The sequence below is a fragment of the Melopsittacus undulatus genome (assembly GCF_012275295.1).
Source record: "Melopsittacus undulatus isolate bMelUnd1 chromosome W unlocalized genomic scaffold, bMelUnd1.mat.Z SUPER_W_unloc_1, whole genome shotgun sequence".
NCBI classification, from domain to species: Eukaryota; Metazoa; Chordata; class Aves; order Psittaciformes; family Psittaculidae; genus Melopsittacus; species Melopsittacus undulatus.
In genome coordinates, this window is record NW_022993942.1 from 2493155 (window position 1) to 2510762 (window position 17608).

The following is a 17608-nucleotide window of genomic DNA, read 5'->3' on the forward strand; positions in this document are numbered from 1 at the left end:
ACAAGTCCAAACGACTCTCTTCTCCAGGCTGAACAGCCCCAACTTTCTCAGCCTGTCTTCATATGGCAGGTGCTCCAGTCCCCTGGTTGTCCTTGTGGCCATCTTCTGGATTTGTTCTAACAGTTCTATGTCCTTTTTATGTTGAGGGCACCAGAACTGCACACAATGCTCCAAGTGAGGTCTGACGAGAGCAGAGTAGAGGGGCAGGATCACCTCCTTTGACCTGCTGATCATGCTCCTTTTGATGCAGCCTAGAATATGGCTGGCTTTCTGGGCTGTAAGCGCACACTGCCGGCTCATGTTCATTTTGTCATCGACCAACACCCCCAAGTCCTTCTCCACAGGGCTGCTCTGAATCTCTTTGCCCTACCTGTAGCTGTGCCTGGGACTGCTCCTACCCAGGTTTAGTGTGAGGTGTCCCTGCCCATGGCAGGGGGAGTGGAAGTAGATGATCTTAAGGGCCTTTCCAACCCTAAGTATTCTATGATTCTATAACTTGAAAATACATCATATTGTGCAGCCAACTTAGAATAATTTAGGCATAAAATAAGCCTGAGAAATAATAACAAACCACTGTAAACTCACACAGCAAAACCATCAGAGACTAGGCCTGTTTTGAACAATTCCCAAATCTGGTAGCACCATGACAATCATGTCCAAGTGTCGTGGTTTAAACCAAGTCCCCCAACTCCCAGAGAGTTAGGAAGGAGAATCCAAAGAATGTAGCCCCCACGGATTGAGATAAGAACGGTTTAATTGCTAAGGCATAACACAAAACCCCTACTGCCATTTACTACTACAAATAATAATGATACAGCAAACAGCAAGTGAAAAGAATATAACACCCCACCAGCCACCGACCCATAACTCACTCCACCCTGCCTGGCCGAGCACCATGTGCTCCCTCCTCCATTTTCCTCCACAGCTCCCCCCTCCAGCTCTCCCTTTCCCGGTATGCATCCTGGGCATCACGTGCTATGGTATGGAATACCTCATTGACTAGCCTGGGTCAGGTGTCCTGTCTCTCCTTCCTCCCGGACTCCCCCTGGCTGGAAAAAACCTTGAACAAAAACACCCTCAAAACATGCTCAAACCATGACACCAAGGAATCAATCTGAGATATTTTTTGTGCATTTTACCCAATTCTCACATAAATCCATTTAACAACAGTGTTGAATTCTTCAGTTTCTCCAGCCAGTGATTTTAAGTAGATATGAAATATTCACTGATTATTCCCCCCCCCCGCCTTCTGCCTGGCTGTTCCTCACCCTCGATCCGCTACGCCCTTCACAGCCGGTGCCCACCGCGGGCGGTTCCTGTCACCCCGTCAACGGGTTAACAGCACCATGCGTCTCCCATTCCTTCATCCTCTCATGCCACCAATGTCCCCAGCGGCCCACCCCAGGGGCCTGGATACCCTGGTACCCCCACTTCTCCTTCCTCCACCCCCAGTCCTTCCCTCATCCCTACGCATGCAGCTGCTCACTCTCTCCCGCCTTCCCTTTCCTGCTGTCATTCGCGGCTCTGTCTGCTCCCTTGTCTGGCCCCTCCCTGGCGTAGGAGCCGCTGTTCCCGGAGTACACGGAGCGAGGCTAGTCTTCTGGTGGGGGCTGTCGTGAGTAGGTGAGCGAGTGCTGTCGTCCGGCTTCCACCCGGCCCCGTGGACAGGGCTTGTTCTCAGCCGTAGTCCGGCCAGCAAGGCCTTGGCAGTGTGAGGCGCTGGGCTGACATGGATGGTGCTACCGGCGCTCCTTCCTCCTCGGGCGTTGGGGGGGATGGGGCGCGAAAGAGAGCAGCCAGAACCTCCTGGGTCGCGCGGGGCGCACCGGCAGGGGCTGGGTGAAGTTCGCCTGAGGCGCCTGCGGAGAGCCTCGGCTGGGGGGAAGGCGGCGGCAGTACCCCAGGGCGCGGCCTGATGGTTCTCGCCGCGCTCCCTCAGCGGGGCCGGGCCGGCCCTGTGGCGGAGGGAACAACCGAGGGTGGTGAGGCTGCAGTCTTCCCCCTCCCTCTTCCTGCTGTGATCCGAGCACGGACAGGCCAGGGAGCGTGACTGAGACTGCACCTGCGGGAATTCTTGTGCATCTTCCTGCTAGATAGTAACCTGCAGCCGCCTGGAGCACAAGCAGGCCTCGGCCAGCTGCGAGAAACCCCGCCGCGGGGGCTTCCCCTCAAGGCGGCGCAGTTCTGTCTGGGCCCGCGCGGTGAGATGGCCCTGCTGTCCGTGTGGGCTTCCGGGGTGTTGTCGGAGGGATCTGGCCCTCGGGAGGGCTGTAACGTCTGCCTCCCGAAAGCACAGCTTGTCACAGCGCCTGTGGTGGGGTTTCTTCGCGTCTCCCGGCCCGAATGCCTGTGAGCAAGCGTGCCTCCTTGGCGGCCACTGCAGTGGGCTGTGCTTGTACCGGTGTTTCACCTGATGTTGATTGGAACTATTGTTTGTTGTTATTTAGCCTTATGTTTAGTATGTTGTATCCTTATGGTAACTGCAAGCAGAAGAGGATAGCTCAATTTGGGCTGTAGCTGAAAGCTTTACTAATGTACCTTCTTTTCTATCTGCTTGAAGGATTTTATTGTTTGAGTGGTGCAGGTATATATTTGTCAGGTGGATGTTGGCTTAGAAACTTGAAAGGAATTGAAAGATCCTGTTTGTTTGTTTTATGTGAGATTATAAACTTTGTTGCAGGTATAAATTGGCCACTATCATTATTGGTTTTAGAGATGAACAGATGTATGCTGCTGTTCAAGACACCCAAACATCAGGTGTGTGTAGTTGCAGTTCACTATTTGGTTTTTCAGAGTCCCTCAGCCTGTGGTGCTGGAGGCAAATGCATCTGTCAAAAGGTTGAGGCATCTTGTAATTGTCAGTGTGGCTGTTGGATAATCTCAAATTGAGAGGTTGGAGAAAAGGTTGCTGTGGGTTTTAAGGTTTGATATTTCTGTTTTCTCAGCCTGGTGCTGTCTTGCAGAGGGGGAGTGGTCCTCTTGAGGAACTTTTGTTTTCTGTGGGTGATGGGTGGCTGAAGCTCCTGCAGAATGCTTCCCTTCCCTCATCTCTCTGAGGTATGCATCATGTGGTTTCTGGCCACATGAAGGTTTTAGTATGCAGTTCATGGGATCAGAAATGTTGGCCAGTCTTGGTATGTTCACAGGTGCTATTTATTATGGGTATGGGCACAATTTTGTGCTTGGCTGGAGTCTTCTACTAGGAAACAATTCTACATAAGATAAGCTGGTCCCTTCTTTTGGAAAGCATTGCTGTTTTTCCATGTTCAACATTTCTACAAGGTTTTGTTTTCTTCCTTTATTTTCTTTTCTGTACTTTCCCTCTTAGAAGGAAATATTTTCTAAGTATTTAATCTATGGTCATGAAGTTGTGTTTGAAGTCAACATATGCGTTTCTGGAGCTTTGTGAAACCTTTGGAGTGTGAGGAACTGTGCAGAAAGCAGCACAGAGCCACTGCTTCCCATGCGTCTTGTTCTGCTTCCTAAGTCAGTGTAAGGCATAAATCCCATTGGTTTCTCATTTTGAATCAAGAGTTACTATGAGATGTTAGGAAACTAGAAATTATGTATACAGGGAATATTTTTCTAGTCAAAACTCTCCTCTTGTTACCATAAAAGACTCTTAGAAACAAATAGTTGCTACAGATGTTTAAAAGACAAATCTAGGTTTCTTCCACTTCTTGAGCATCAACTTCCCCACTTCTTTTTTTTAATTATTTTTCAACACCTCTTCCCCAGCATAAAAATGATGACTATTTTTATTTTACAGCAAAACAGCTGTATTTCTGCTGTGTTATAAGGTATAAGTAAGCTTCCCTTTACATCCTGAATTAACTGTAGGTTTAAGTGCTGCCACTTGTTTCTTGTTACTAAAAATGGATTGTGTCAAGAGAAACTGTGCTGTTGCTTTTGTTTATATAGTAGTACTGTAATGGGAAAAGACTTAGTTCCATTAAGGATGAATGCTGATACACCAGAAATCCTGCTAATGATAGTGATTAATGGGTGCTCCTCAAAATAGCTATCACTGCTAATATGACTAATTGTCCTTTATGAAAAGAGCTCCTTTATTTTCAGTAATCTCAAGATATTGCTACAGTTTTGGAGAAATGCCTTGTCTGTGCAGACAGATAAATGCACAGTGAAATGTGGAACTTGCAGTGAAGTATGGCAGTTCTTTAAAGGCTTGCTGCTGTGCTGCAGAACCACTCGAGGCTGAAAATGAAGAGTATCATCTTGTGGTTACTGTAGGTAGATAGAATATTATTACTGGAATTGGACGTTAACCAGAGCAACACCCTATGTGTTGTAAACAATGCCAGGGTATTGTTAGTAGCTACAGAAGGGGTTTTATATCATACATGAAAGGTGACATTTCCAGCAGCATCACAACGCATTGGGGCTGTCTCAGAAGGTAACTGTCTCTGCTAGGCTCAGTTAAAATCTACGTTATTATCACGCTGGTCCTCTTAGAGTTTGGTGATATGTCTGGATTAGTGTTTCTTAACCTTTGTTGGCCTTTGGGTAGCAACAATTTATTAATAACATGCCATAGGCAGTCTTGTTCTCCCTAGGCAATTTTGTATTCTGGGTTCTGTTTAGATTTTGTATGTATTGTGGCTGAAAGTAGCACTAGAAGCTTATATGGGAACTACAGATTTAAGCCATAGGAGGTGCCGTTTCTTGATATCTGTAAAAATCTTAAGTTCTGCCTGGTAGGATGAAAAAATATTTTTAAAGTTAAGCAGAATTTGTTAAAGATGGGTTCAAAACTCACTGAGAAGGAGCTAGTAGTTGTGTTTTGTTGTGCCTTTGGCTTTGCCATGAGTTTCTTCTTTTCTGCTGTTTGTGTACCTCAAGATAATTTTATTGCAGGAGGGGTGTAGATGTTCATCCCTTCTGTCCCTGAATAGACTATTCAGGGGTGTGTGTGGGGAGTAGGAGTCATTCCTTTCACAAATACTGTTTTGCAGGTTAATTGCTGATTTGGTCTGATAGGATCCCAGTCTCCTAGTGTTCTGTGAATAAATTATTTTGGTTCAGTCCTCAAATTTTGCCAAAATAGGAATATTTATTTTTATTACTACAAAACTTCAAAAAAATATGTTAATGAGGTATGTGATAAGACAAATTATTTTAAGAACTGTGGTTTTGAAATACCAATCTTTTACTCTGCTGTAAGTAATGAAGATTAGTGTGCTGTAAGATAAATTTGGAGGATTCTGTGTGGTTCTGTTAAGGTCACAAATTTTGCATCAGGTCCAGGGACCTGGGTTGGAGTAGCTTTGGAGTACAAGACAAAGAGGGATGTGTGTGGGAAACAGCAGAATAGAGGGTCTAGAAATGATGGTGAACTTTGAATAATGAAGGAAAACGGATGAAAAGGGAAATGTGAAGTACTCCAGGTGTGGCTGGGGGAATCCTGAGATGTCTGTGAGTGAAGGTAAATATGGGTGTGTCTGAAGTGGGAGTAACTGGCTCTGGGAGGCTTTCGGGGATGTTCAAGAGCCTTTTATAGCAAGTCAGACATTTTTCCAGCTATTGTATTTGTCATGGGTTCAGCAGTAGCAGTAATTTTTCTCCTTCTTGGTAGCTGGTGCAGTGCTGTGTTTTGACTTTTGCGCTGGGAATGATTGCTGTATGTTTTGAGTTACTGCTCAAATGTTTGGTTTGTCCAAGGACTTTCTGAGCCTCATGCTCTGCCTGGGAAGGAGGGGAGGAAGGAGAGACAGGACACCTGACCCAGGCTAGCCAAAGAGGTATTCCATACCATAGCATGTCATACCCAGGATGTAACCGGGAGTTACCCGGAAGGGCTGGAAGACTCTGGGGGTTGGAGGAGGTATTGGTTGGTGCTTGGTCAGTCAGGGTAGGGTGAGTTATGGGTTGGTGGCTGGTGAGGTGTTGTATTCTCTTCATTTTTTACTTTCTTTATCATTATTATTATTAGTAGTAGTAGCAGTAGTGATTTATGTTATACCTTAGTTATTAAACTGTTCTTATCTCAACCTGTGGGGGCTACATTCTTTGGATTCTCCTTCCTAACTCACCGAGAGTTGGGGGAACAAGGGGGGGAGTGAGTGCGCAAGCTGTGTGGATTGGTTTAAACCATGACAGTATTGCATACCATTGGTGGTACATTGGCTTCAGTCCAATAATAACATATGGCAGCTTATAAGGGCAAGAACCTACTACAACTTTTTATTAAACCCAAGTTTGATGTGGGATGTTCTAGGGCTTTGTTTTGAAGAAATGTTTTCAAAGGAAATAAATCCCTATAGGATTTCCCAAAGGAAATAGTCTCCCTATGAGGGCTTTCCCTTTTAAGGAAAGCCCTCATAGGAGAACATGGTAGCGCTAGTAGATAGAATTTTTGCTGTATTTGCTAAAAAGCAAAACAAAAATTTAAAAAAGGTTTTAATGTAGGGTCACATCAGAGAAAATAATTCTTTAGGAAAAATCTTTAAAATGCCTCCCTAAATTATGACCAATTTCTACTTATGTTTATAGTAAAATTTTCTCCTTGAAATTACTGTTGCATGTTCTCTCTTTTAGGCTAGATAAATTTTCATTTTCTTCCAACAGAGCTGTATTACTATGTGATCTTTTGTTACTTGCTTTTCTAATATTTTCTGCTTTTTCGAATGGTTAGGGTTTTTTTGGTCAGTGGGACTCTCCTTGGTTTATAGAATCATAGAATAGTTAGGGTTGGTAAGGACCTTAAGATCATCTAGTTCCAACCTCCCTGCCATGGGCAGGGACACCTCACACTAAACCATGCCACCCAAGGCTTCATCCAACCTAGCCTTGAACATTGCCAGGGATGGAGCATTCACAACTTCCCTGGGCAACCCATTCCAGTATCTCACCACCCTAACAGTAAAGAATTTCTTCCTTATATCCAATCTAAACTTCCCTTGTTTAAGTTTGAACCCGTTACCCCTTGTCCTATCACTACAGTCCCTAATGAATAGTCCCTCCCCAGCATCCCTGTAGGCCCCCTTCAGATACTGGAAGGCTGCTCTGAAGGTCTCCACACAGCCTTCTCTTCTCCAGGCTGAACAGCCCCAACTTTCTCAGCCTGTCTTCATATGGGAGGTGCTCCAGTCCCCTGATCATCCTCGTGGCCCTCCTCTGGACTTGTTCTAACAGTTCCATATCCTTTTTATGTTGAGGACACCAGAACTGCACACAATACTCCAAGTGAGGTCTCATGAGAGCAGAGTAGAGGGGCAAGATCATCTCCTTTGGCCTGCTGGTCACGCTCCTTTTGATGCGGCCCAGGATACGGTTGGCTTTCTGGGCTGTAAACACACTCTGCTGGCTCATGTTCATTTTCTCATTGACCAACACCCCCAAGTCCTTCTCTGCAGGGCTTCTCTGAACCTCTTTTCTGCCTAACCTGTAGCTGTGCCTTGGATTGCTCCGTTAAGGTCCCTGTGGATGGCACAAACCCTCTGGATGGTTTGTTTTATCTAGGCATGTTTCAGTGGGATACTTGTCAGATGGTGTCGTGGTTTAAGCCCAGGCCATAAATCAGAACCACACAGTGTACTTCCCCTCCCATTTCTTCACCTGCTCCTGGAGGGATGAGAAGGAGAACTGAAATACCCTCAGGTTGAGATAAGAACAGCTTAAGAACAAAGGTATAACAGAAATCACTACTGTTACTACCAGTAATAATAATAAAGGAAATAACAAGTGAAGACAATACAATACCTCACCACCTGCCAACCGATAATATCTAGCCCCCAGCAGTGCCCTAGCCCTTCCTGGTAACTCTCAGTTACATCCTGGACATGACATGCTATGCTATGGAATACCTCTTTGACTTGTTTTGGTCAGGTGTCCTGTCTCTGCTTCCTCCTGGCTTTCTCTCCTCCCTGGCAAAGCATGATACTCAGCAAGTCCTTGGTCAGAGTAAACATTACTGAGCAGCAACTGAAAACATGGGTGTTACCAGCCTTGTTCCCAGGCTGAAAGTCAAAAACACAGCACTGCACCAGCTACTAAGAAGGAGAAAAAATGACTGCTACTGCTGAACCAAGGACAGATACTGAAGTCTTCTGGAAAGCATTTCTGAGGATAGCATTGGAAAAGACAGATTATTTGGAAAATTTTGACAGGGAGATACATCCACCGCCTTGTCAGCCCCCCCTTCTCAGGTTTAGATGTTCTATTTTTGTTCTTTCCTGACACTACTTGTGTGTTGGTTAGAAAGTTATAAGAGAACATGTCAGCTGGTTGTTTAATAAGAGTATTTTAGGTGTGATTCTTGTTCAGTTGTGCACTCAAAGTTGTCATTTAAATGGCACCATCCAATTACAGAAATTTTCTCACAGGCTCTGTGTGGTGTACTTTGCAGTCCAGGAATGGAACAGTACTTTTCAACTTAAACACTTTCTGAATGTAAGGGAAAATATTTTTCCCTCAGTAGAAATAATAATATTTAACTTCGATTCTTTAATGTTTTATTCCGATATGCTGTATTTTGGAAACTTTAAAGCACTTTATGGAATGTGTGTAGAGGAGAGGGTTGGAGAAGAGTAGGAAGAAAAGACTGTGGCAGACCTTTTCTCCACAGGTATCCTTGGTATGATTCCTTTGTGCTACAGTTGTCTACTAGTGAAATATAGCTTTAATCCTGTCATTAACTGAGTGTTTTCAGTTTCCCAAGTAGGTTACCTCACTGTAATAACTTGCTACGTTTGTGAGTTTCTGGATGGAATCAGGAGTTTCTCTGGATTTACTGAGGTAAAAGTAGATCCTTTGAAGCATGTCCATGTGGTCTGTATGATGCCAGGTTATTCAGAGTAATGTTCCTAGGTGTTTGGTTTTTTTTTGTCCATCATATTTGAAAAATCATGGCAGTCAGGTAAAGTTCCCAACGATTGGAAAAAGGGAAATATAACCCCCATTTTCAAGAAGGGAAAAATGGATGACCCAGGGAATTACACACCAGTCAGTCTCACCTCTGTGCCTGACAAAATCTGGGAGCAGATTCTCTTGCAAGGCATGCTAGGGCACATGAAAAACAACAAGGTGCTTGGTGACAGCCAGCATAGCTTCCCTAGGGGGAAATCCTGCCTGACCAATTTGGTGGCCTTCTATGATGGGGCTACAAAAGTGATGGAGAGGAGTGGAGCAGTTGACGTCATCTACCTGGACTTGTGCAATGTGTTTGACACAGTCCCACATGACATCCTTGTCTCTAAATTGGAGAGACATCAATTTGATAGGTGGACCACTCGGTGGATAAAGAACTGGCTGGATGGTCGCACACAAAGAGTTGTTGTCAACGGCTCAATGTCTGGATGGAGATCAGTAATGAGTGGTGTCCCTCAGGGATCGGTGTTGGGACCAGTCTTGTTTAACATCTTTGTCGCTGACATGGACAGTGGGATTGAACGCGCCCTCAGCAAGTTTGCCAATGACATCAAGCTGTATGGTTCAGTTGATACGCTGAGGAAAGGAATGCCATCCATAGGGACCTTGACACACTTGTGAGGTGGGCTGATGCCAGTCTCATGAAGTTTAACCATGCCAAGTGCAAGGTCCTGCATCTGGGTCAGAGCAATCCCTGTCACAGGTACAGGTTAGGCAGAGAAGAGGTTCAGAGCAGCCCTTGGGGGTTAGGGTTTGTGCCATCCACAGGGACCTTAACGGAGCAATCCAAGGCACAGCTACAGGTTAGGCAGAGAAGAGGTTCAGAGCAGCCCTGCAGAGAAGGACTTGGGGGTGTTGGTCAATGAGAAAATGAACATGAGCTGGCAGTGTGAGCTCACAGCCCAGAAAGCCGACTGTATTCTGGGCCGCATCTAAAGAAGCGTGACCAGCAGGTCGAAGGAGGTGATCCTGCCCCTCTACTCTGCTTTCATGGGACCTCACTTGGAGTATTGTGTGCAGTTCTGGTGTCCTCAACATAAAAATGACATGGAATTGTTGGAACAAGTCCAGAGGAGAGCCGCAAGGATGATCAGGGACTGAAGCACCTCCCATATGAAGACCGGCTGAGAAAGTTGGGGCTGTTCAGCCTGGAGAAGAGAAGGCTGTGTGGAGACCTCATAGCAGCCTTCCAGTATCTGAAGGGGGCCTACAGGGATGCTGTGGAGGGACTGTTCACTAGGGACTGTAGTGATACGACAAGGGATAATGGGTTGAAACTTAAACAGCAGAGGTTTAGACTGGATATAAGGAAGAAATTCTTTACTGTTAGGGTGGTGAGGCACTGGAATGGGTTGCCCAGGGAGGTTGCGAGGTTGTTCAAGCCCAGGTTGGACAGAGCCTTGGGTGACATGGTTTAGTGTGAGGTGTCCCTGCCCATGTCAGGGAGGTTGGAACTAGATGATCTTAAGGTCCTTTCCAACCCTAACTATTCTATGATTTTATGAATGTTGAACTTTCTGCTCTTCTGTACATATTGCAGAACTTGGCTGATTGTGCCTTAGAAGAGCAGTTTGAGTCCAAGCACAAGAGCTTCTCTGGAGAAATATAAAGCACCTGAATATCTATGGGTCATATTCCAGAAAAATTCAGAGAACTTTTAAGTGTTTCTTCCATCAGGGTCTAAGGACAAGGTAATATTTTTAAAGTTCCTTAAAAGTACTTGAAGCTGATAATTTTATCATGAAGAAGCTAGATGTTATTTTTTTTTTTTTTGTGGCCTGGCATATAACAGAAATGCTGAAAACCAGTGAAAGCTGTAGTGACTAGATAAGACAGACACAGGAATACCCTTCTTGTTAAAGACTTTTCTTGTGTCTGCATCCTCACAGCTTAAGTACAAGACTTAGTATCAGAGGGGAAGGATCGCTTTGGTTAAATGTAACTCTATGCCAGACTCCAGAAGATTTGAGAAATATAATTTTTTTCTGTTGAGTATTTTGTAATTTTTCTCAGAATCGTATTTGCAGGTCTTGCACCAGATGGAATTATGTAGCAGGAGAAAGAATGCAAGGAGGAAGAGGCTACCTAGAAAGTTTCTTCTTCCAGATCAATATGTTGTTCTGCATGCATCTTGCAGGGTAACTTCCGTGTAGAATGAGTTTGTCATCTCCAAATGTTCAGAATAAAAATCATGTTTGTCAAATGAAGGTAAAAATGAGTGCAGTTTTTCATCATTTGTTAAAGGCACCTGTGTTTAGTCAAAGATGGAGAGATCCTGAGGATGGGAGAATTTTTGGTGGATGGGAAGAATAGCAATATTGCCTACTGTTGAATGGATTGCAGTTCTTTGTCCAAGTAGCAATTGAAGCCCAGATGGTATAGAATAGTGCTAACTAAAACTGTGCAATTATATTGTTACAGAATCCAACTTCATCAGCACATGATTCATAGCTCTAGAATAAACTATTTAGCCTCTTACCAAAGACATAGATAGATAGTTATTGGTGTATTTTTGGCTGAACAACACAATTTGCAAATATTTAAATAATAAAGTAACAAGATAACTTTTTCCTATGCGAGGTGAACATTTACAACCAGATGATGGCATTGAGAATACTGCTAAATAGGCATGCTAATAGGCATTAGCAGAGAAACTATTACAGAGTTGTCGTGGTTTAAACCAAGTCCCCCAGCTCCCGGAGAGTTAGGAAGGAGAATCCAAAGAATGTAGCCCCCACGGATTGAGATAAGAACGGTTTAATTGCTAAGGCATAACACAACCCCCCTACTGCCATTTACTACTACAGATAATAATGATACAGCAAACAGCAAGTGAAAAGAATACAACACCCCACCAGCCACCGACCCATAACTCACTCCACCCTGCCTGGCCGAGCACCATGTGCTCCCTCCTCCATTTTCCTCCAGAGCTCTACCCCTCCAGCCTTCTCTTTCCCAGTATGCATCCTGGGCATCACGTGCTATGGTATGGAATACCTCATTGCCTAGCCTGGGTCAGGTGTCCTGTCTCTCCTTCCTCCCGGACTCCCCTCCTCCACCTGGCTGGAAAAAACCTTGAACAAAAACACCCTCAAAACATGCTCAAACCATGACAGCGTGTTTGTGTGGTGGTTTGATTTTTGTTTGGTTTTTTTTTTTTCATTTTAGTTTCTGGAATAGTTGGTTTTTAGTAGCATTAATTAGGATTGTCTGATATAGTCAAACAAATGAATAACAGACCATGATTAGCCTTTTATGTATGTTTCCCCTGAACATGTGTTAAAAGATTCTAGCTCTTCTCTCAGTCTGCCTTCTCTTTCCATATCACAGTGATCATGAGGGCTGCAGAGGTCCCCTTCAAATCATAGATACTGTCAGGATTGTTTTTTGTCACTGAATCTCCATTTAAGTTGTTGCTGAGCAGACATCAGAGTTACTACTCCAAAACTTTTCATGCTGTCTTTGAGTCTGGCTACTTTTTTTGAAGAGTATGCTTTAATCAGACATATTGTTGGACTGAATGCTGGGAGTATTGAATTGCTGTGTCTTATAGATACCAGAATTCATGGTTGAATAGCTCCTCTGGCTTTAAAGGGACAATATATTAATCTTAACTTGTTCTTCAACAGCTGCACAGTTTGTTGCTTGTGCAGTTGTCATGGTTTAAGGCTAGCCAGTAACTCAACCACACAGCCACTCGCTCACTCCCCTTCTTCCTTCCCCCCTGCTCCTAGAGGGATGGAGAGGGGAATCGAAAGAATGTAAATCCCATAGGTTGAGAAAAGAACAGTCCAGTAACTAAGGTACAATACAAACCTACCTCTTCTACCACTAATAATAATGATAAGGGAAATAACAAGGGGAGAGAATATGAAACTAAAAGGGGGAAAAAAGGAAAAGAAACCAATTAACAAAAGTGATGCACAATACAATTTGTCGCCACCCACTGACTGATACCCAGCCTGACCTGAGCAGTGATCTGGGCTGCGTGATTCCCCCCAGTTTATATACTGGGCATGATGTGCTGTGGTATGGAATACTCCTTTGGCTAGTTTGGGTCAGGTGTCTCGTCTCTGCTTCCTCCCAGCTTCCCTGACTCCCTGGCAGAGCATGAGACTAAGAAAGTCCTTGATATGAGTCCATTAGGGACTGTAGTGATAGGACAAGGGGTAATGGGTTGAAACTTAAACAGCAGAGGTTTAGACTGGATATAAGGAAGAAATTCTTTACTGTAAGGGTGGTGAGGTGCTGGAATGGGTTGCCCAGAGAGGTAGTGAATGCTCCATCTCTGGCAGTGTTCAAGGGCAGGTTGGATGAAGCCTTGGGTGATATGGTTTAGTGTGAGGTGTCCCTGCCCATGTCAGGGAGGTTGGAACTAGATGATCTTAAGGTCCTTTCCAACCCTAACTATTCTATGATTCTATGATAATATGAATGCAGGGCATCTTACATGCTAGGTCTGTAAGGAATGTTTTTCTGTAAAATGAATTCTAATGTGAGCCAAGTTAAACTGGTGTGATTTGGAACAGTAGACTAGGGGGCAAGTATTACGCAACTAGAATGTGTGAATATTGCTTATAGTGCTTGGCAGCATGTGAAAAACCTGATCGTGCCTCAAAGCACTGTTGAGTTAGCGGACGACTTATCCCTTATTTAGTTGTCTCTAAATGTTTGTGTTGTGAGGGTGTTTCTGTTTTTTGTTTACAGCATACCATTGATTTAAGACCTATAGTTCATAGATTTTTACTTGCTATATCTGCCTGTGACATTGTAAGTTATTTTGGCCAAAAGACACTGTTGTGAGGGACAGTACTCCATCTGAAATAGTCCAAACCTGGTTATCTCAGAACCACTTAATATTCTGAAAAAAGCAGAGAATAATTGCAGCTGTAGAATATCCCTCAGAGAGGGGAAGGATTTGACAAGCTGACTTACATATACTAATATGTGTCCTTAAATGCAAGATACCCTTGTCTTGACTGTTGTGTATTCTAGCACTGATAAAGCCTTCTGTATCTTTTAGGTAAGAAGTAATACCTTGAAGTTGGTGCTTTGTAGTTGATGTGAAGGGAAGAATTGTTTTTCACTGGTGATTTTTTGATTTATTTTTATTTTTGTCTAAAATTGATATTTGCATTCTTCTATGTAGAAGATAATGCTTCACCTTGGGCTGGTGGTAAAGCAGTAGGTTGTGTGGCAGGTAATTATAGCTTACTTGCACTGACACTGGAATGCCTTCCCTTCTGCTTTCTACTTGTTTGTTGTCTTTTCTCTATTCAAAGGTTTTGGTTTCTTTTTAAATACCTTCATATTGAAGACTGTAGTAAGAAACAGCAATGCAGCTACTCATAGTCATGAATTCAATGAGTAATCATTAATATTGCTTATTGTAATATTTTAGAATTAACAAAAAATTAGGTAAAAAAACTTTTCACTTATCATTTGTGCCAGATTTAAGATTGTTATTCATAAGGTAGCCAGATTTTTACAGCATTGGCATGTGGTAAAAACCTAGATGCCACAAGATTTTTCACTGTTTTTTCTTGAGTAGATATGATCTAGGAGCTTAATAGTATATTTTTTTCTTGAGTAGTTATCTTCTAGGAACTTAATAGTATAGATTGTTTAATATAAGACTGAAATTGTTTTTATTAGTAGTGAATAAGTACAACTTTTGACTAATAAGAGTCCATTGTCTTGTTCAAATTATGAACAAATAAACATCTATATAAATGGAGTTTATGTTTCAACTTCAGAGGCAAAGCATGCCAGCATAATGGAATTCTATTCCAGACAGAGGTTAATGTTAGCTATGAGGAAATAAGACTCCATTTTTCAAGTGGCTATACTGTTTAGAACGATTTGCTGATATGCATATAGTAACTCAAAAAGCCATAGGATGCTTTTTTAATAGTGTTCGAGAGCCCTAAAATACAGTTTAATCTAATTTTTTAATATCATTATATTGATATACTGTAAAGAAAACCATCAGTTTCATTGCCAAGTGCATAATTACCTAATTTTATTATGCTGCTGAATCCAGCCACTCTTCTTTACTCCCTCTGGTTATTTTCATTCTTACTTTTACTGCTTTTGTCCTGCTTTACACTTAATTCACTTTTAAAATTCTCCTATTTGTATTACCCAGTGAGGATTGGAATGCTAGCTAAAAAATGGGGAGAGGAATCTGCCATGCTGAAAAGATGAAAGATTTCCTGTTGTAAGCTCAGTTTGGTATGAGCGTCAGTGTCCATGCCACTGACATGGTGAAGTGTCATGGTGCTGACAGTGTCGTGCACTGCTTGAACTCTCCTGCTGCACAGGAATACACAAGTGTTAGTTGAGGATAAAAATCCCTTGATGTGTTGAGTAATACTCTGATTGTGGTTAGTCCCAGTTCTGACTTTAGAACACATTGTTCATAATAAAATAATAAAAGTAGGAAGTGGTATGGTCTGTTCCAGCTGCATAATGTTATTGGACACTTTGAAAGAAGGTAATTATTTTATTTGTTTCTAGAATGGAAATTTTGAGAAAATGACTCATTGAAATTCAACTCCTTTAATAAAAGAGAACGTAAATACTGTAATATGCACATAGCGGGTATTGTTAGGTGTATGCAGGAAATATGTATTTTGTATTACTTGTGGATAAACCCAAATATATAAATACCTTAGGAGTAAGGATGCATGTCTAATACTGTGGGTTTTAAGCTTGCTGGAGTGAATCTAAAAGTAGGACAAAGAAATTGAAAATAGGACCAGTGCTGATGAATTGGAAGCAAGAAAGTAAGATATGTTTTCAGTGTTCAAAAATTGCAGGTAACTACAGACTTGATACTTGATTATAACTTTTTTTTTTTAAGAGGATGCAGAAAATAAACATAGCATGCCTGCGTTTAGTCATTGTAGTGTTTCTTGAGAGATTTCTACAGATACATAATGTATGTTTATGCAAAATATAGAAATTGTAGTCATATAATGATAATGGATTAATTCTAGAAGTAGAGCAAGATCCTTACAAAGCCTTGGAAGGAATATTAATAGTAGTAGGAACAGTTTTCTACATTTTTTTCCATGTTATACTTTGGGGAACAGGAATGGATGGAAATCCTTCCTGCACAAGTGTGTTAGCTGTTGTGTTTGTGCAGTAGTGATTTGTACTTTCTGCTGCCATCAGTAATTCAGGAGCACAGTACACAAGTTCAGGATTTTGTCAGAGCTTACCTAATTGGGGAAAAAATGTGGAAGAATATGTGTTATCAGTAGATGGAGAACATAGTATGGAATTACAGTGGCAGCTTGAGCCTGAGATCTTGGGGTGTAGCCGCAGGGTTCTTTCTTTCCGAACAGTTAATTTTATGGGAGTCTGTTACTGTAGTGTTTATCTTAAAGCAGATGTAAGGTGAATTTTTTGCCTAAGTAATAATTTCACTATCCTTCCACACACCTCTGGAGAAGGTATAGTTTCTATAATAGTGATTACGGAGTAGGAGTAGGCATTGGGTTTTTGTCCAAAGCAGTCATAGCTGCTATATGATGGTTCCACTGGGGTTGGAAGAACTTGAAAGTAATGAGAATGTAGGAATGTCTTAGGTGAGATCTGTGTTCAAATAGATCCCTGGCTGTGTTTCTTGAGAGGTGTTGATTTGCAGTGCCTGGCTTCTTGTGGGAAGGTGGGTTTCACAGCAGGCTGCAAGCTCCCCTGGCAGGGAAGCTGCACGAAGGCTGAATCAGATGTGTGGTTGCAGTTTATGGCAGGTAGTAGAGGGCCAGAAGGCACGTTGTCTATTTGGACAGTAATTTCATCTTAAATGTTAAGTTTATGAGATCATGTTAATATTTTTGTATGTCATGATAATATACTTAATATTTAAAATGGAATTGTTAAATCATTTTTCTTTAATAACTGCATTGTTAAATAACAAACAAAACAATTGTCCAGTTTGATCAGCATTCATTTCTTTGTTTCAGTATTTATAGCAGTTGTAACACCATTGCTGTTAGTATTATGATGATTTTGCCTGATGATACTGGTGGGCTTTAAGTGGAAGGCATTATTTTTCAAAAATCCTTCTCAGAATTTCTTCTCAGAATTTTAAGAATCACTAAAATTTTACAAGCTTAGTTGTGTTTTTTCAGATGCTCATTAAGTAATTTGAATGTTTCATATAAACTATCATATGTTAAAAGGGTCATTTTGACATAGTGGAATGTTTATTACATGCTTTATCCAAAATTAAGGCACAAATTTTCATGCATCTCCAGCCTTCATCAGTGGTTGTACTCCAGAAGCCCTTTCCCTAATGAAGTAAGGACTTTAAAATGGTGTCAAGTATGGATTTACTTTGGTACATACTTGATATATAACATGATTTAGTTGAAGATGCCCCTGCTTATTGCAGGGGGTTGGACGTATTCTTTATGACTAATGAAGAATATTCTTATGTAACTGCCGCGGAATGGACTCAGTCAGAGATCAGTATGATTAGACAAAAAGCCATTTATTGCAAAACATTAACTCCTTACATACTATTGCTTTCACACACCTACAGCAGTGTGGCATATCATGATTGGATATTTGTCTTGAAGACCCTTAGAGACTAACATATAATTGGTTAAGCACAGGTGTGAGAACTTGACCTCAAACGCTTGCCAACAGTCCACAATTCTCATAATTCAGTGAATTCCAGCTTCTTCTTATCTTGCTTGCTCAAGCTTCC

General features: G+C 42.3%; 1 protein-coding gene across 1 annotated transcript in view; it reads left to right on the forward strand.

Annotated features, from left to right (window-relative positions):
* Positions 1-1537: 1537 nt before the first annotated feature.
* The window catches only part of LOC117438174 (uncharacterized protein KIAA0355-like), a 114526-nt gene continuing 98455 nt past the window's right edge, over positions 1538-17608 (forward strand). Inside the window, exon 1 of the mRNA XM_034073636.1 lies at positions 1538-1623. The gene's annotated coding sequence lies outside the window, so the exon portion shown is untranslated. The remainder of the gene's footprint in view (positions 1624-17608) is intronic.